We start from the raw sequence: 18398 nt of genomic DNA, 5'->3' as shown, positions 1-18398 counted from the left end.
TTATAAAATGCATCAATGGAATTATGTAGACTGAGAAATAATATGCAAAAACTTATCCAGACAAATCTTCCATTCTTCCTCTTTCTTGGGTCAGTCCTACCTTTAGACATTTCTTTTTCTACCTTTCTTTCATAAAATGAAAGGAAATATCATATATCCATCATAGTTTTATAGAATACATAAAAAGACACAAATGCCAAATGGCCCCAAAAGGTATTTTAGAAGAGAAGCTTTGTTTCAATGTGTAATAAACTGATCTGTGACCTGTGATCCAGTTTTTAAAAATATTTATGTCAGAATCACAATCTGCAATTAGAAACTAAAATTAACTAGCAACAAATAAAACAAATTAGTTTGAATTAGCCAAGGTAATCAAGTCTATCAAAAAAATTAAATATATTAAGCAACAATTAGCCTAAACATCATCCCATGCCTTGAAAATCTTGCAAAAACTTGGTGTCTGTGTGCCTCCTGGGGACTCTGTACATTTTTAAATGAGGTCAGGCCAGATCCAATTAGGATGCTCTGAATGCTTTGGGGTTATAGTTTAATGAGTTATAGCAATAATTTACTAAATGTTCCACTGTGGCTTCATGGACATATTACAGGTAGATAGCACAGGTCTATAGAACTAGCTGATTAAGATTTGCAGAAATAAACTATGAATAATTAGCCAACAATATACTGTTGATGCTAAATACTTAGTGATATTATCTCAGCTAAAATGAGATTATAGGTCACTTTAATACTCTGCTTGAAAGTTACTTTTATCAATCCTTGAATGCTTTCAGAGAATAATCTGTTAATTTTTCTGCATCAAAGATGTTGGGTTGCAGGAGAGGGGAGCATTAACAGTAAAGATCTAGGTTTCAGGCAGGGTGCAGTGGCTCACGCTTGTAATCCTAACACTCTGGGAGGCTGAGGCAGGCGGATCACCTGAGGTCAGGAGTTTGAGACCAGCCTGGCCAACATAGTGAAACCCTGTCTCTACTAAAAATACAAAAATTAGCCAGACATGGTGGCAGGCACCTGTAATCCCAGCTACTCAGGAAGCTGAGGCAGGAGAATCGCTTGAACTCGGGAGGCGGAGGTTGCAGTGAGCCAAGATTGCACCACTGCACTCCAGCCCGGGCGACAGAGTGACATTCCGTCTAAAAAAAAAAAAAAAAAAAAAAAAAACATCTAGGTTTCAGCTTCCACTAGGACACAACTGATATGCGCTCAAGGGATAAGCTGGCTAATTTTCTCCAGGGCATCTACAGGCTCCATGATGGTGTGATAGTGGAAGGAGGGAAGGCAAGGAATGAGCAATACACTGAGGGGGAATCTTGCACCAAAATCTCTAACCATGGACTAGGATGCTAGACATGGGTCAAGAATCATCACAAAGTTCAGAGACAGTGGCCAAACACAATTAGACTTTTGTACTGCTTAAACACTACCCTTTGTTTTTATAACTTCTGTCTGCTTCTCTGTGGTTATTAGACCAGAGGTTGGGGGAAACTTTGGTGTTGGCATGTGACTAACTCCACCTTAGAGAAGAAGAGGGTCAGGAGAGAAGGTAGTATATAAGGAACTTAGAAAAATAGTAACCATTGTACTATTCATATGTATCTACAAGTATCTATGTATCTCTATACATCCCATAACCTCACTTTGTAAACCTCAAATATCCACAACAAAATTTATATTTAAAAAAAGATATGGGTATCATGCCAGGCACCTGTAATTCCAGTACTGTGGGAAGTTGAGGAGAAAGGATTGCTTGAGGCCAGGAGTTCAAGACCAGCCTGGGCAACATAGCAAGAGCCTGTCTCTAAAATTAAAATTAAGCAAAAAAGTGAGAGGACCTACCGGAAACACGTGAGGCAAGCTACCACCGAATATAAGCAAGAGCATGACACTGAAACCAGTCTCAGCAACAGGACAATCAAGCTGCACCTCGACGGTATTTAAAGTGTGAAGAAAAAGGCAAAGTAAAGTCTAGGGAGATCATTACTTTCAAATGGTTTACTTCCAAATTAAAGAAGTTGTTTGTGTGGTAATTTCAAATGCAATCAAGATTTGTGTTTCCTTCCTCCTCAGACTGCCATGGGTCTGGAGGGGTGATTAAATACAGACAGTAGTTTATAGCTAATGATGACCAACGAAAGAAATAAATATTTCTGCAACTTGAAATTCATATATTACATATACTGTTTCTTCTTGCATTTTAAATGTGTAGGAATATGAGGATTAATGTAAATACATTTCGTTTTTCACTTAAAATGGGTAGAAACAAGGATTCTCATCAATTGACACTGTCAGGAATATTTGTTCATCTTTGAGAGTCTCATTAGGTATAATTAACAGTAGCCATCATATCAGGCAAGCTCTGGAATCTCAGTAGCTTAATATTGTTCTTGCTTATTTGCACTCAGTCTCATGCAAGCAGGCAACCTTCCTCCATGCTGCAGCTATGCTATCTGTGACATGTGGCCTCCAACATTGCTACAACAAAAGAAGAGAAACAGGAGAGTCTTATGTGCCTTGTCCCAGATGAGACTCTCTCCTCGGAGTCACATGGCTCTAAAATAAGTGCAAAGGAGGTGGGAAAACTTGGCGAGCACTAACTGTTAGCTGCCTCACACCCAACTTTCTATAGAAGAGTAAATCAGCCAGATATCCACCCTGTAGGGGGGAAGTAAATAAGGTTGCCAAGGAAACTTTTCTAGAGGATAGTTTGAAATTGCTAGGCATAGCTGGAGACACAAGATAATGATTTCACGCTTCATACCCTTACTCAGTGTCCAGAGTTGGGGGCTTTGACCCAGACGAGGAGCGGAAGGTAGCTGGTATGGCCCCATTTGACTTCGTATCTGGCTAGAATACAAGTTTCTCAATTTCAACTCCAATGTCATGAAAACTAGACATTATTAGCCAGGCATGGTGGCACATGCCTGTAATCTCAGCTACTCAGAGGCTGAGGCAGGAGAATAGCTTGAACCTGGAAGGCAGACGTTGCAGTGAGCTGAGATGGCGCCATTGCACTCTAGCCTGGGCAACAAGAGTGAAACTCCATCTCAAAAAAAAAAAAAAAAAGAAAAAAAAAAGAAAACTAGACATTACAGACTACTTCCTTCTAGAATGAAATGTTCTTATTGAGATATCAAATTTACCTAAACTTTCCACATGAAAAAGATTTACTTCCAGGTCTTACTTGACAGTAAATGTTTATTAACCATTGTAAATTAAAAATTACTTGAAGATTTTTTTTTAAACTATTGATGTCGGTCTCCTATTTCAGGCCAATTGAGTTATAATGTCTGAAAACAGGCCCAGACAATGATTTTGTTTTTAAACAAGCTGGGTAATTCTTAAAGGCAGTTAAGGTTGAGAAGTTCTATTTTAGATGTAAATCCATCTCATCTCCTAGAAATTACCATTTTCTATTGGTTTTAAGTCTGAAAAGCTTTAAAAAGTATTAGTGCCTAAGACCCACTCAGATATTCTGATTTAATTGATTGAGTTGTCGGGGGCTGAACTTGGGGATATTTAAAGTTCTTCATGTGATTTTAACAAGAAGCCAAGTATAAGAACTGCCATTTTGTGTCAACACAGCCATCCCTAAACCCCCTCACCAGACCAGAGGTGGCATGACCAAAAAGGGGTTTCAGGAGAAGGGGGTAGAATCCGCTCCGTTGGTGCTATCCATGGTGCTGAAATGTTGTTGCAATGAATTTATTAGTAACCATGGTGAGCATTTATTATTGTTTATAATATTAACATATAAAATCTTCTATGGTTGCATGTTTTTAAACTGAGAGACATAAATCTACTGCTAATCATATAACTATATTCCTATGGATTTTCAGTTCAATATCATGGCTTGTTAAGGGAGAGAGATTGAGGGATATGGTGAGGGAGGGTCAGGGAGAAGCGAAAGATGTTGAAAGAGAGGGTAATTTGCTGTTTGTCCAGTGATCAGATAGGGCAAAAATAAAGATAGTTATGACTTGAGCTCTTGATAAATCCACATATTTTTATTGTTAGCTGATGATAGTATACTGAATACTGAATATTTTTAATTTTTAAAAACATCTAAATTTTTACATCCCATCTAAAAAATCGAAAGCATAGTGTTTATAGTTTTGTTTTTCTAAGAAGACAGAGTGACTTTTTTGAGGAAAAGCCTATTTCAAGAGTAACATTTTCATCTTATGCTATATAACAATACTACCACTGAAGAGTTTCAGTTGATGCATTTGTGTAGCTTCATAAAAAATGGGTTAACATGGTGTCAGGGAACTCTAATGATTAGATATGGCCAAGAGGTTAATGTTTCCCACCTTTCCCTCCACATTCCTTACATCATTATCACAATTAAGTTGCCCAGTCAGTAATTTATTATTTTAGGTCTGAAAACCTATACTCATTTCCTCAAATTTTACAGAGATGGTCTATGTTCCATGATTCATCCAGCAATGACTTGCTAACAAAGGGTTAAAAGGTTAAAAAAAAGAATGCTATACACTTTTCCCAATTTATGAGTGTCCTCAGAAACAAAGCAAATATTTTCCAGGGTAAATGACATATGACATTATGAAAATATGAGCCTCATATGCTAACCTGAAAATGTCAAATATTTGAACCCCACCTTATCAGCAAATAGCTCAGAAATTTCCGCCTCTTCTTTGCTAACCTCCAGCATTTTCCATAAGGTAGTAGTACGTGCATGCACAGAAATCTAATAAAACACACGGAAACACCCTTTGAAACAGTTACACTCCGATTTTCTGCAAGCAATTAAAAATTAAGGGCTTTAGGCTAGACACCAGAGATGCTTGCTAATATGCAGATCCACAGGCTGTTTGAAGAGTTAGTGGGGAAAAAAGACTCTCATCCTAAATTAAAATTACTCAATAACTCATTTTACTTACAACCAAGCTAAATGAGCTTGGACACCTGAATTTACTGCCTTGGGGGAAAGGAGAGTAAGTTACTGCCCCATATTTTCTTAAATACTGTATATTCCAATGAAAGAATTCCGGATAAATCCTATGTTCTCTGAAATGAAAGTTCAGAGCTTTACCAATTTGGTTAGTATAACAATAAAATAGAGTTCAGCTCTCAGAACTTGCTTTATCCTCCATCTATATCGATGTTTAACAAGTGGGTCTCATAAACTCAAGTCTTAGTGGATTCAGGTCAAGATGCTTTAAAAAACAAACACATTTGATCATCCTACAAGGGTGGGGCAGTCCTCCCTCTAGGACTGTCATCAGCGAGACATGACTTCTATTCACCAAAGAGACTTTCAAGGGCCAGGTTACCATCAACACATGGAGAATCATTTTAGCACAGCCTCCTTAAACTTCTGATATTTCCCATCTGCAGATTAAACACTCTGAGAACCTTCCTGTTTACTGACCACTTTCAATGAGGGCTCTGTAGAATCGAGAAGGAGGATGACAGAAGGAGTTGCAGGAGGTACTTTGGAATTGCTCTTCCCATCAAATGGCCTCAAAACTTGTTCTCCCAGTAGTAATGTTTTTTTTAAGGAAGTGAACAAAGAAATCATAAATACTCCTATCTCACCATTTAAGAGTTAGTATTACTGCAGTATGAAGATACTCATCATCAGAACCCACAGACGATAGGTCAAGGGTTGTGGAGTGAAACCATGAATGGTCATGGCAACAAGATTAAGTCTTGGCCAGGCACGGTGGCTCATGCCTGTAATCCTAGCACCTTGGGAGGCTGAGGCAGGCAGATCACGAGGTCAAGAGATCAAAACCATCCTAGCCAACATGGTGAAACCCTGTCTCTACTAAAAAAATACAAAAATTAGCTGAGTGTCGTGGTGCACGCCTGTAGTCCCAGCTACTCAGAAGGCTGAGGCAGTAGAATTGCTTGAACCCGGGAGGTGGAGATTTTAGTGAGCCAAGATCGTGCCATTACACTCCAGCCTGGCAATAGAGTGAGACTCCGTCTCAAACAAAACAAAAACAAACAAACTAAAAGATTAAGTCTTGCTTGCCTTTTATCTGAGGATCATTGGGCCTGCCCTGCATCATTGGGCCTGCCCGGCATCAGTGGCCCTGTGATTTCAGTCTCTCACACAACTCTAGAAAACTCTATTACATCTAGGGCCAATGACAGTTTTATATGGCTTGAAAAACTTGTTTAGACCTTGCTTGATATTGTGCTTCCAATATGAGTCAACTATTGGAATAGATACAATATTGAAAAATATCAATCTGGAACTAGAAAAGGACATGTTTAGTCACAGGTCGCTACAACCTTGAGATATAGATGAGCACCATATGTCTTAAAACTCATAAAATTTAAAAAATTGAATGAAGATAAAATATTTTCATGCAAATCTTTTCATAGCCTTGGTTTAGAGACTGTCCTTGAAACATTTATCCCACTTAAAACCTTAACCTCATACTTCCCATATTGTAGTTTGGTTGAAACCTCATTTCCGCACAAATTTTGTCCCTGTGAAGAGGTAGGCTTCAAATACAAAGAGGATTCATTACTGGAAAAGGGAATGAACCAGCTGGGTAAGAGGGGCAGAGACTATAAGTGCACCTAGAATACTGAGATCGTCTTCGTTAACGATAAGGCCTTCCACTTGATGGGCATCCAAAACACAGACTTGTGGGCCTAAACAATGCTGTGGCCCTTATCTCGGACTATAAGGTGACGCTGGCTATGACGTCTGGGCAACTGCTGGGCCACTGCCTCTGCTCTATTCTCTAGGCCATTTAGCCATGGGAGGCTGGCAGTGAGCTGCCTGATATGGGATAAGGATGTCTCTACCCAGGATCTCTGAGATCTAGGGCATCAGTCCCACCCTATGTCACACCTATAAAGTTGGAATACTGGAGCATGTGACTGGCCCTCAGGCACTAGGAACAAACAAGGAGTCTTCACTCTAAGGCTGGGCACAACTGAATGCGAAGGAGCAGAGCAGGTGGAGTTGACAACTGTCTTCATATGAGAAGACATTGCCAACAAACACCTCGACTATTCTCCCATAACCACAGGCTACTGGGAATAAATGCTCTCTGCAGGGAGGGTGTGTGTAGGGAAGGGGTTGCCTCAAGTCCTGCCCTTCCCCAACAATAGACAAAGATTTGGAACCAGAGACCAGCTGCTTGTCCGAGCTGATACTGGTTCTGGTTTCATGATCAGTCAACGACCTTGAGGCACATTCTTTTAATTTCCCCAAAATCTAGTTGCTCCAGTTTTATAAAGTGATGTTAACTTTGCAAATTCGAAGGAAATCTTGATGTCTGCAAGTCCCTGGTCTTGGGCTTTTCACAGACCCATTGTTCTTCCTTCAGCCATTTAAGGTTACTTTCTATAGGCATGCCAAATAGACTCTACATTTCCCCCCATATAGACATTTCAACGACAGTCTCACCAAGATGCAAAAATGGGCTCGATTTTATGTTTCCTTTAGGTCTGACTCACTTAAGTCAATGGCAAGTCCTAACTTGTTCAATTGTGAAGTGCTTGGACAGAAATTACTATTATAAGAGTGATGTTTTTACACTTTCCAGTGATGCCCCTTCCTTGCCACCAATCCCCTTGCTAGGTGATTCATTTCTATCCTTCTCCACATTCCTCTTGGGAGCACACTTGAATCTAGTCATTTATTCATTCAAAATCTATTAAGAACCTATTATGAACCAGGGCTTTGGGAATTTTTGCCTTCTTCTGGCAATTTTTAGGTGGGTTGGAAATATTCCCGGCCCACTTGTAGCTTCCTTCCATTCTCATTTAATATATAGCACATAACTAGGGTGACCGTATGTCCTGGTTTGCCTGGAACAGTTCTAGTTTGTGCCCATTATGCAAGCATAACTCTCAATAGTGCCTACTTGGGTCACAAACCACACTGGGTTGTCGCTGCCACTGCTGCCATAGTGCCAACCCCTTGGGTCTCTGCAAGGCCAGGTGATGATCCAGAATGGGAGATAAGCTGATTTGGGAGCAGACTGAATCCAGCTTCATTCAACATTACTACCAGTTATTTGATAAAAATAGAACCCAAATGGGTACAATTTACATTGACGCGTCATGCCTTACATGGGAAGGACAGCAATTCCAGGGGAAAGCTGCCATTGTGGAGAAGTTGTCTAGCCTTCTGTTCCAGAAAATCCAGTACAGCATCACAGGCACAGGACCATTAGCCCACACCAGATAGCTGCATCATCAGCATGGTTGTGGGTGAACTTAAGGTAGATGAAGACCCCATCATCGGGTTCCACCACATGTTCCTATTAAAGAATATCAGTGAAGCTTGGGTTTGCACCAATGACATGTTCAGGCTTGCCCTGCTCAACTTTGGCTGACCTCCTGTCAGCCAGGCACTCACACTGTTTCCTCCTCACTCCTCTTCTCAATACTATTCCTACTCCTCCAGATGCTCCAAATATCATACACAAATGAGCAGGGCCACGATGGGAGTGTGCGCAGTGTGCTGCTGCCACCAAGGTGTTGTGCATGATGTTTGGATACTAGAATAGTTGCATCCAATGAGAGAAGTTTGTATTGTACCAGTGCATGCCTCGGTAATACATGGATGTGCATGCAAGTAATACAAAAGGTCATCTTTTAAAAGAATCTACTGACGAGTTGCTCTAGTAACCCAAAGAAGTGAAGGAGAAAGCAGCTGCCTCACTGCCCAGACATTGATTTCTTCAGAAGTTTCAATGCTTAAAGATACAATAAAGGCACACACACACACACACAAAATAGTGCCCACCTTTACTCAGACTATCTCAGTTTGAATTATAAATGACTTGGTCACCCTAAAGATAACTAGATCTATCTGCAGTTCTCATAGACTTTATGCAGGGTGTGTTTATGGGCAAGGGGATGTGGGAGTGGAAGGAGTCCCATTTACAGGGACCACATGAAACCTTAGTTACGTGCTAGGCTGAGACAGGCTGCAGGAGGAAACCATGAAGCTTGCTGCCATCTTTTAAGAATTATGTTTGGAATCAGTTCTTTTCGGAGGGAGCTAACAGAGAGGTTGACAGCATAGAGTCCATAGCCAGACCTCTTGGCACTACCATTTCCTAGCTATGGGCAAATCTTCTCACCTCGCTGTGCCCTAGTTTCCTCATATGTAAAATGAAGATAATCATAGTACCTACTTCATACGGTTGTAAAGATAACATGAGTCAATGTACCTGGCACATCCAAACTGCTATGACATGTTTTCTGCCACAAATGATTGCCCTGGATTCAGATCCAAGTCCGAGACAACTACACAGTGGCTGGACAGAAGGGAGGTCAACTTTCAAGGGAATTTTGGTGCAAAAGACTCTGGTTCGGACATTGGTAAAATTACCCCAATCAGATCCTTTTAGGAAGTAAATGCTTGATAAACAAGGCAGGTCACTGAAGTTGTATCTCAAGTTTGGCCCAGTCACAGAATCCTTAGGACCCAGGGTAGCTGAATGCCCAGAAGAAACAATCATCCATTCCACATTCCTGTGGATGCTTCTTATCATCTCTCATCATCCAACTTCATCTGTTGGTGGCTCTCCTCTGCCACCCTAAATAAATACAGGGAGGACGTGCCAAGCTTGATTCACAGAGGAAGAGGTGCATGAAAAATCTGGAACCTCAGAACCTTGACATCAACAGGAACGTTCCTATTCTGAACTCTTAAATTGTAACACCCTTCTCTTCAATCACAACGTCAGATCAATCCAGCTCCCTGAAGCTCATAAACACTTTGGGCTCCTTGGAGCCTCCATTGTTTCACAAATTATTTTTTCTCCATTTTCATTTTCTTTCCTCCACAACCTGGATCATGCTTCCTATCACTGTAATGCCCTTTCAGCAACACTTTACTTTCATCTCCCAGTGTTTGTCCACCAAGGCATGAAAGCTTCCAATTCTGGATTGATCCCACTTGACACAAGAAAACCCCAAAGGAACTGCAGAATATTTTAGGTTTGTGCTGCTACTCAGTTATAGTTCACAACTTCAGTGGGCCCTCGGTGGTGTGCTTTCCTTTCTGTGGTCTAACTCACTAGCCTTCCACCTTGATCCTTTTCCTCTACAATTTTACCAACCTCTCTCCCCCTCCCCTACTGCTTTCCACCAGGCACGTAAACCTTGTTTGAGAAACACTGACCGGCCAGGATAGAGTCCAATCTCCTTAACTGCTGTCCACCTGCCTCCCCTGAGATCTTGTCCATTACCTTGAACTTATAGTTTGCCATCACTCAATGACAATTTGCATGCCCATTTTGCGTAAGTGGTTATATCTATCTGAATTGTTTCCACTTCAGTCCACCAGATAAATATTTCTGAACTTTTCAAACACAACCCCCTTCACTCCCTCATCCCAGCTGCCACAAGATTTAATCATTTGTTCCAGTCATATGACTTGACACCTCCTGTCATCGGTCTGATATACAGACTGATAGCAGGCAATCACAGATACATTGTGCAACACCTCCTGTTGTTGTCCATGTATCTGTGGTTGCCTAACATGGGTCTGTATATCTGTATTTGCCACAAGACATTGAGCTCTGTAAAGTCAAGGGCCTGGTCTTGCTCATCTTTCTCTGCTCAGGGAACTGGGAAGTCTCCAGGAGACACTCAAAAACCATTGACTGATTAATGGAAACCTCACTGACTGGCAAGGCTTGATTTTCACACCTGTACCCAGCTATGTTAAATCAAGATACCCAGTGATGAATGCAGTGCTAGCATCTGAAATTGTCGGTCAAACTGCAAATATAACAGAAGGCAGTGCTCAGAGACTTCTCAGCAGCACTCACTGCTGCAAAGCTCAGAGGTCTTGGGATAGGCACAAGAACTTCACCCTATCTCTAATTGGGCTAATTCTCCTGAACAAACGATGAGATAACGCAGTCTTTGTTTTGTGAATCTGATCAGGAAATGCAAACCAGACGTTAAAGACTGAGTTCGGGTATAAGGGGCTGGGAGCAGAGAAGAAAACAATCAAGGAAGACAAGAAAGCATTAAATTTATACCCGAGGTCATGAGAGCTTCAGCTAAAAAGGCAGATAAACAGCAGGCAGCTGGGAAATGTCGAAAAGCTCCGGCAACAGAAAACCCCAATTCAAGGAATCTGGACTCCTCTGACTCCAGATTCCAAAACAAAGGATTTCTCTGCAAGTTCATGAAGTTCCAGTAAAACTGTTTGGAATTTTACTGGTTTTATGTTCTCCTTGATTAAGAAGTTGGGACTTTTTAAAACTCTTTTCAGATGATTTCTGTTTGACTCTTTGCTGACCTACTTCTGAGTGTATGTGTGAGAGACGCGAAACAGCCTAACTCCTGTGTCTACAAGCTTGAGATGAGATCCCCCCATCATCTCCTCTCCAAGCTTTCAGCCCTCTAACCGACTCCCCCACTCCAAAAAATCCTTGATCAGCTCCTAAACTAATGTTTCTAAAACTTTTCTGTGCATACCACCTGGGGATCTTGTTAAAAATGCAGAGTCTGACTCAGTAAGTCCGGGGTGTGGTCTGCAAGTCAGCATTTCTAACACACCCCCAGCCAAAGCCATTGCCTCAGGTCGGAGGACCACTGCTGGAGTAGCAAGGTTCTACCCCTCCATTAGTGGACCCAAAAGACGTCATCCAAGGGACAAACACGATGCTCCACTGATCTGCAGAATAAAGTATCTGAATTTTAAGTTACATTTATCCAAAAACATAAAATCTCAACAAACACAGCTAACCTCACTTGGTCTGTCAGATGACCTCCCAACAGAGAATGTGTGAAAAGGAATACTGAGACAAGGGCAAAAATAAAATTCTGCAACTCAGAGCAGTAGACAGCAGTGGACTCACTTGTTCATTCCCATTCAGCTTACTGCTTAAACAGTGCCAAGAAACTGCAAAAGGTAACATTAAGAATCTACCTCTACCATTCAAAGCCGGTCTAGCAGTTCAAAATGATAATAAAGATTATTTGGAATATAGGCTTATAGTCATCTTTAATGCTGACCTTGATAGTATATTGCATCTGAAAATAGTATATGCTTATGATTTTAAAGTAATAATCCCGAATTTGAAGAGTACATATGCAAACATTATTTTACCGATGGGGTGTGCAAAGTTTGGAGACCACTGTTCTATACTACCAGCTTGCCTTTCCTTTCACCAGAGAATAAACATCCCTAGCCTCCACCCTCCCAACCCATCCTGTCTCCAGTCGTGTGACTTACCCCCCCACCCCCACCCCCCACCACCGCAACCAATATTTCAGCTGAAGCGGTAGCAGGAAGAGCCAGCAAGCCCAAACTCAGATGACGCCAAGGGGCAGGGAGGTGTTACAGGAAAGTGGTCCAGATCCAGACCCCAGGAAAGGGTTCTTGGATCTCATGCAAGAATGAATTCAGGGTGAGTCCGTAAAGTGAAAGCAAGTTTATTAAGAAAGTAAAGGAATGAAAGAATGGCTACTCCATAGACAGGGCAGCCTCAAGGGCTGCTGGTTGCCCATTTTTATGGTTATTTCTTGATTATATACTAAATAAGGGATGAGCTATCCATGCCTCCCCTTTTCAGACCATATAGGGTAACTTCCTGACGTTGCCATGGCATTTGTAAACTGTCATGGAGCTGGTGGGAGTGTAGCTATGAGGACAATCAGAGGTCACTCATGGCTATCTTGGTTTCGGTGGGATTTAGCCAGCTTCTTTACCGCAACTTGTTTTATCAGCAAGGTCTTTATGACCTGTATCTTGTGCCGACCTCCTATCTCATCCTGTGACTTAGAATGCCGAACCGTCTGGGAATGCAGCCCAGTAGGTTTCAGCCTCATTTCACCCAGCTCCTATTCAAGATGGAGTTGCTCTGGTTCACACGCCTCTGACAGAGGGATCACAGAATCTTAAAGAGGGAAGAGTGCGTATAAGACCAGAATTTGCCACCCCAAAATATGACCGTAGGAGACCAGAATATTCCATCCCAAAATATGCCTTTTAGGCATAAGAATTATTTTGAGCTGATTATTTTGAGAAACTACAGACACAGAAGTTCCAAACACAGAGTTGAAGTTTCCTTTTGTAATGGAAATTTATATCTACAAAGAAAATCTCCGTTTGTAAGGGTGTCTCCCTCTCTGTACCAGGAAGAGAAGGATGACTCACTATAGTCTCTTATCAATGAAGAAGGCACAACTTAAAGCTGCATAACAAACCTTACCCTTCTTTACCATGCTTTTCCTGGGTAGCTCCCCATAACTGGACTTCCCCCAACACCCTTGTGACCATTTCTCTGACCATTACTCCAATGGCATGATTCCAGTCTCCTGGCCTCTCATCTCTGAATGTGACCTGCTTTGCCTATATGCCTCTGTAGGTATGGAGCACAAAGTGGAATTCCTCACCTAAAGGGTGGTATGACCAGCACAGAACAGCACAGGAGTATCACCTCCCTTTTCTCAGATAGTGTACCTCTACTAATATAGCCTGTGATGTCTATCCAATAAATCCCCTAAATGGTTTTATTGGTGCTTGTCCCCTGCTACATCTTCCTCATTTATAATTCCAGATTTCCCTCTTGGGCTGCGGGAGGTTTTTAGACCTTTATGTTGTTAGATTTCATTTATTATTATTTAGTATTACCTTCTTATGCCTGTAATGTATTATTGTTTTTGCCTTCCCAAAATGTTTGCTCTTCTGTCTGTAACAGTATTTCTATTTATTTTCCAGGCAGTCTTAGTGGTGCTAACAATCAAGTGGCTTGCCTTGTTCTGACCTGAGTGTTCTGAGTGCCAAACACTCCCCAGGCTACAACAGCCATGCTCCCCTCTGAAATCAGGACATAAGAATTGAAAGAAACTGGAACAGATACATCACTTACTCCTGGTATCCAGAACCCCAGAGCATCTTTCCCACAAATTGGTTATAACAAATTACCACAAACTCAGTGGTTTAAAAGAACACCAATTAGGGGTCTAGCATCCAAAATATATAAAGAGCTCTTTTTTCATATACATCCATAATATATAAAGATCTCTCACAACAACAAAAAGATAACCAGCCCGATTTTTAAAAAAGGTCAAAAAAATGGAGATTTCCTCAAAAAAGATATATAGTCCACAAGCACATGAAAAAATGCTTGACATCATTAGTCATTAGAGAAATGCAAATACAATTCAGAGTGAGGTGCTACTTCAATCCCACTAATGAAGTGGCATAGTTGTCTGGGGTAAATACCTGAGGTTTGTTGTCCCACACCAAGGGAATCAAGGACACGGACACTCAAGAAGTAAGTTTAAGAGCAGAGGCTTAATAGGAGAAAGAAAGAGAACAGCTCTCTCTCCTGCGGACAGAGGAGCGGCCAAGTGGGCCTTCCAGTCCGTGGCAAAGTGCGCAGAGTTTTACAGATGAGCTTGAGGAGGCGGTGTCTGATTTACATAAGGCCCAAAAATTGGTTGGACCAGGTGTGTCATTTACATAGTGCGTGAAGAAGCTGGCCACCCCACCCTAACCTTTTATTATGCAGACGGGTTCTCTACCTGGCCAGCGCCATGTTGCATGTTCCTTTACGGTACCCGTAGTTGACAGAAAAAGGAAGATGGAACCTCCATGTTGAACATGCCTGGTCCCCCAGGTAGCACTTTCCTATTGGCACAGCTGCAGGCATTCACCTGTGCAAGCTTCCAACTTGCTTACCTATATGTCTGCAGCTCGATTTTACAGGCGTTTTTTTTCTTTTTTAATAGAAAAGAAATGATTTGGGGGCTGCTTTTTATTAAAGGAAAACCTTACCAAGGACTCTCTTACCTTCACTATCTGACTAAATAATTTCTTTCTAGCTCTGTATCATTTGGATGGCTATACTTAGAAAAGAAAAGAAAAAAGAAAAGAAAAGAACAATTGTTGAGGAGGATGTGGAGAATTGGAAACCTTATGCATTCCAGTTATTTTGTGGGAATGTAAAATGGTTCAGCTGTTACAGAAAATAATTTGGCAGTTTCTCAAAAAGTTAAACATAGAATTACCACATGACCCAGCAATTCCACTTCTAAGCATATATACCCCCAATACTGAAAGCAGGTACTCAGATTAGTATCTATACTCACATGTTCATAGCAGCACTATTCACAATAGCCAAAATGTAGAAACAGCCCAAATATCTATCAATCGATGAATAGCTAAAGTTATTGTGGTATTTATATACAATGGAATATTATTCAGCCATGAAAGGAATGAGGTACTGGCACATGCTACAACACGGATGAACTTTAAAATATTTGCTAAGCAAAAAAAGGCAGAAGACGCAAAAGTCACATAAGATTCGATTTCTATGAAATATCCGTAGTGACAGAACACAGATTGGTGGTTATCTGGGGGAGGTGGGACAAAGGGATGGGGAGCGAATGCCTAGTATTTATGGAGTTTCTTTCTGGGCTGATGAAAAAGTTTTGGACCTAGATAGAGTGTTTGCATAATACTGTGAATGTACTAAATGCCGCTGAATTGTTTGCTTTAAAATGGTTGCTTTTATTTAGTGAATTTCACTGCAATTGAAACACACGCACACAAGCACACACATACACACACGGGTTTATTCTCTCATAGTTCTGGATTCCAAAAATCCTAAAACTTAGGGGTTGGAGGGCTCTGTTCCTTCTGGAGGCTCTAGGGGAGGCTTCATTCCGTGCCTTTTTCTGGCTTCTAGAGGCCAACTGCCTTCCTTGGCTTTGGCCCCTTCCTCCATCTTCAAAGCCAGCAGTGACTTCAAATTCCTGTCTCAGTGATGTCTGCTTCAGTCATCACATCGTCTTCTCTGACTCTGGCCCTCCTGCATCCCTTTTATAAGGACCCTTGTATTACATTGGTTCTATCTGAATAGTCAAGAACACTCTCCCGATTTCAAGATCCTAATCCCATCTGCAAAGTCCCTTTTGCCATGTCAAGTAACATATTCAGTTTTCAGGGATTCGGAGGTGGACATCTTTGGGGGGCTATCAACTCCATCCACCACACCCTGACATCCCTTCAGTGAACTCTTTTTCTTCCTTCAGTTAGCCAGTGTCTGTTGCTTGCAACCACAGAACATTAATTGATAAAATACTTCCTGTTTTTCAGCACTGTATTTTGAATGAAGAATGTGAAAGTAACAAGCAGGACTTGGTGATTTCTTGATCCTAGTGGAGAATGACTAAGGAAATCTGCAGGAATTTCACATTTAGCACAATGCTTTCCCCAGGAGCTAGGAAGCCTGGAGAGCAGATGCTTAGGAAGTGTCTGACAGCTGAATGAGTCACAGGGTGAGAAGAGAAGGAAAGTTTAAAGCCTTTAATCAGAGGATATAGAAGCAGGGATAAGACTGAACAGAGAGGAGCGAGGAAGCAGGAAAATGTATTTCATATAAAAATCTAAGTTAGAAGGCAGGTTAGCACACATAGCATAAAAATTGCTAATCACCCTTCTTTGTCAGGTGACACCCTCCTACTGTCAAGCCTGAATCTGAGTCAGAGGTCACCTCATTCCCAGGAAGTCCTTCTGATGTGCCCAGACAGAATTAAAAGCTTTCTCTGTTCCACAAATATATACTGGGTGCTTACTGTGTTGCTCTGAACAAATGCAGTCGCAGAAAATTCTTCAAAAGAAGGAAACTGCTTTTGCCACTGTCTAAAAGTGCTTGGGACACATTGGGGGTTCACATGCTAGCCACGTTTTTAAAAGCCATGGGCTAGCACAGCTAAAAAGAACTGTTTGCTTTAGACATTAACATTCAAAGCCATCTTTATTTATATTCCATTTAATACAGACCCTTCAATATATTTTTAAAAATCAAACTTGGAATCACAGCACTTTTGTATGCCCTAGGAATCTATTATAGCTCAGTAACTTTTAGGACCAGTTTACCAAAACCTGGCACTGGTTTTCACAGGTGCATTTCTTGCAAGCCAAACTGGCCTGACAAGCAAATAAATGCTCACTTGCAGGGTCATTCTAGCTCTCTGATGGGCCAGGCCACTTCATTTCCCGGAGCCTCTTAAGGAGGAAGCTATTTGACTTTCTGCCTCAAAGAAACTGTATTACCAATTCCTTTGACTTTGACCTAGAAATTTTATTCATGCAAAATGGAGTGAGTTTGTTTTTTTTTTTTTTTTTTGTAAGTCAGGGTTCCTGGAAGAGCAGAGAACACTCTTTGTTTAATGTATCACCTTAGGGTTCAGACATCACTTATATTTCATTCTCAAAAGCCATCACATGGGTCAGTCCTGTCTTTACAGGTGCTGTGTTTGTTGAAAGGGGAGAGGGTTGTTTGCTCATCCAGGGTGGAGAAACCTCTGAGAATAGCTGGATATTGCCTTTTTCCTCCACCCTCGGGCTATGGCCTATAGTCGGTACACAGTGGGTAAACCGCAGGTTGCCTAAAGCAACCATGATAGCCAGAGTTGCCTGGAAAAGCACATTGTCATTTGGATGGCGACACTCGATTTTAATTATGACCATCCAGAGTCACTGCCTTCCATACCAAGACCTTGACTTCCTAAAACAACACACTATGAACTACATCTTTTATAATCAGGGAAACATCAAATATGAGTAAAATCAATGCCTCTTCTCCCCTAAAAGGATAAGGAAACCAGTACAAAGTCAGGTTTGTTTTGTTTTGAGATAGTCTTGCTCTGTCACCCAGGCTGGAGTGCAGTGGCACAATAACGGCTCACTGCAACCTCGGCCTCACAGGTTCAAGTGATTCTCCTGCCTCAGCCTCCCGAGTAGCTGGAGCTACAGATGCCTGCCACCACGTCCGGCTAATTTTTGTATTTTTAGTAAAGACAGGGTTTCACCACATTGGCCAGGCTGGTCTCGAAGTCCTGACTTCAGTGATTCACCCTCCTCAGCCTCCCAAAGTGCTGGGATTACAGGCGTGAGCCACCGCACCCGGCCCCAAGTCAGTTTTAAGCTCAGCAAAACTCTCCATCATTTTCCTAACCTTTGTGATCAAGTCCTAAGAAATTTCTTCCTATAAAATAACGTTTCTAGGCTAGGGCTTTGCACTGAAGGGGACTGATGTGTTCACATTCTCGAGGGAGTACAGGTAAGATTCGCAACAAAACCAGCACAATCAACCTACAGACATACGTGGTGAGCATAATTTCACATTTTCTATGTGCCACAGAATTATTCTTCCTCTTTGCTTATCTGCTGGAAAATGGCATGGCATGGCATGGCTACCAGGTGTCCCACATATTCCAGGACAGCCCTGATTTCTTGTAGTCTTTCCTGCTGTCCCCCACATCTGCTCACTCTTGTCCAAGCCGTGTGAACCAGTGTCTGCTTCAGAATGAAGGGCAGATGTAGTGTAGCACAGGGCAAGAGAAGTGACCTTTTTGAAGACCCGTTCACTCATGGGACAAACAAAGGTAATACTTAGGTC

At 41.6% G+C, this 18398-nt stretch overlaps 1 protein-coding gene and 1 pseudogene across 1 annotated transcript in view; one reads left to right on the top strand and one right to left on the bottom strand.

Moving 5' to 3' along the window:
• The window catches only part of GNA14 (G protein subunit alpha 14), a 224165-nt gene that overhangs the window by 147742 nt on the left and 58025 nt on the right, over positions 1-18398 (bottom strand). The window lies entirely within an intron of this gene.
• Positions 7964-8348, top strand: LOC100594124 (annotated as a pseudogene).

This window comes from Nomascus leucogenys, chromosome 1a, assembly GCF_006542625.1.
Source record: "Nomascus leucogenys isolate Asia chromosome 1a, Asia_NLE_v1, whole genome shotgun sequence".
Taxonomy (NCBI): Eukaryota; Metazoa; Chordata; class Mammalia; order Primates; family Hylobatidae; genus Nomascus; species Nomascus leucogenys.
This window is presented reverse-complemented; position numbering and strand designations above follow the sequence as displayed.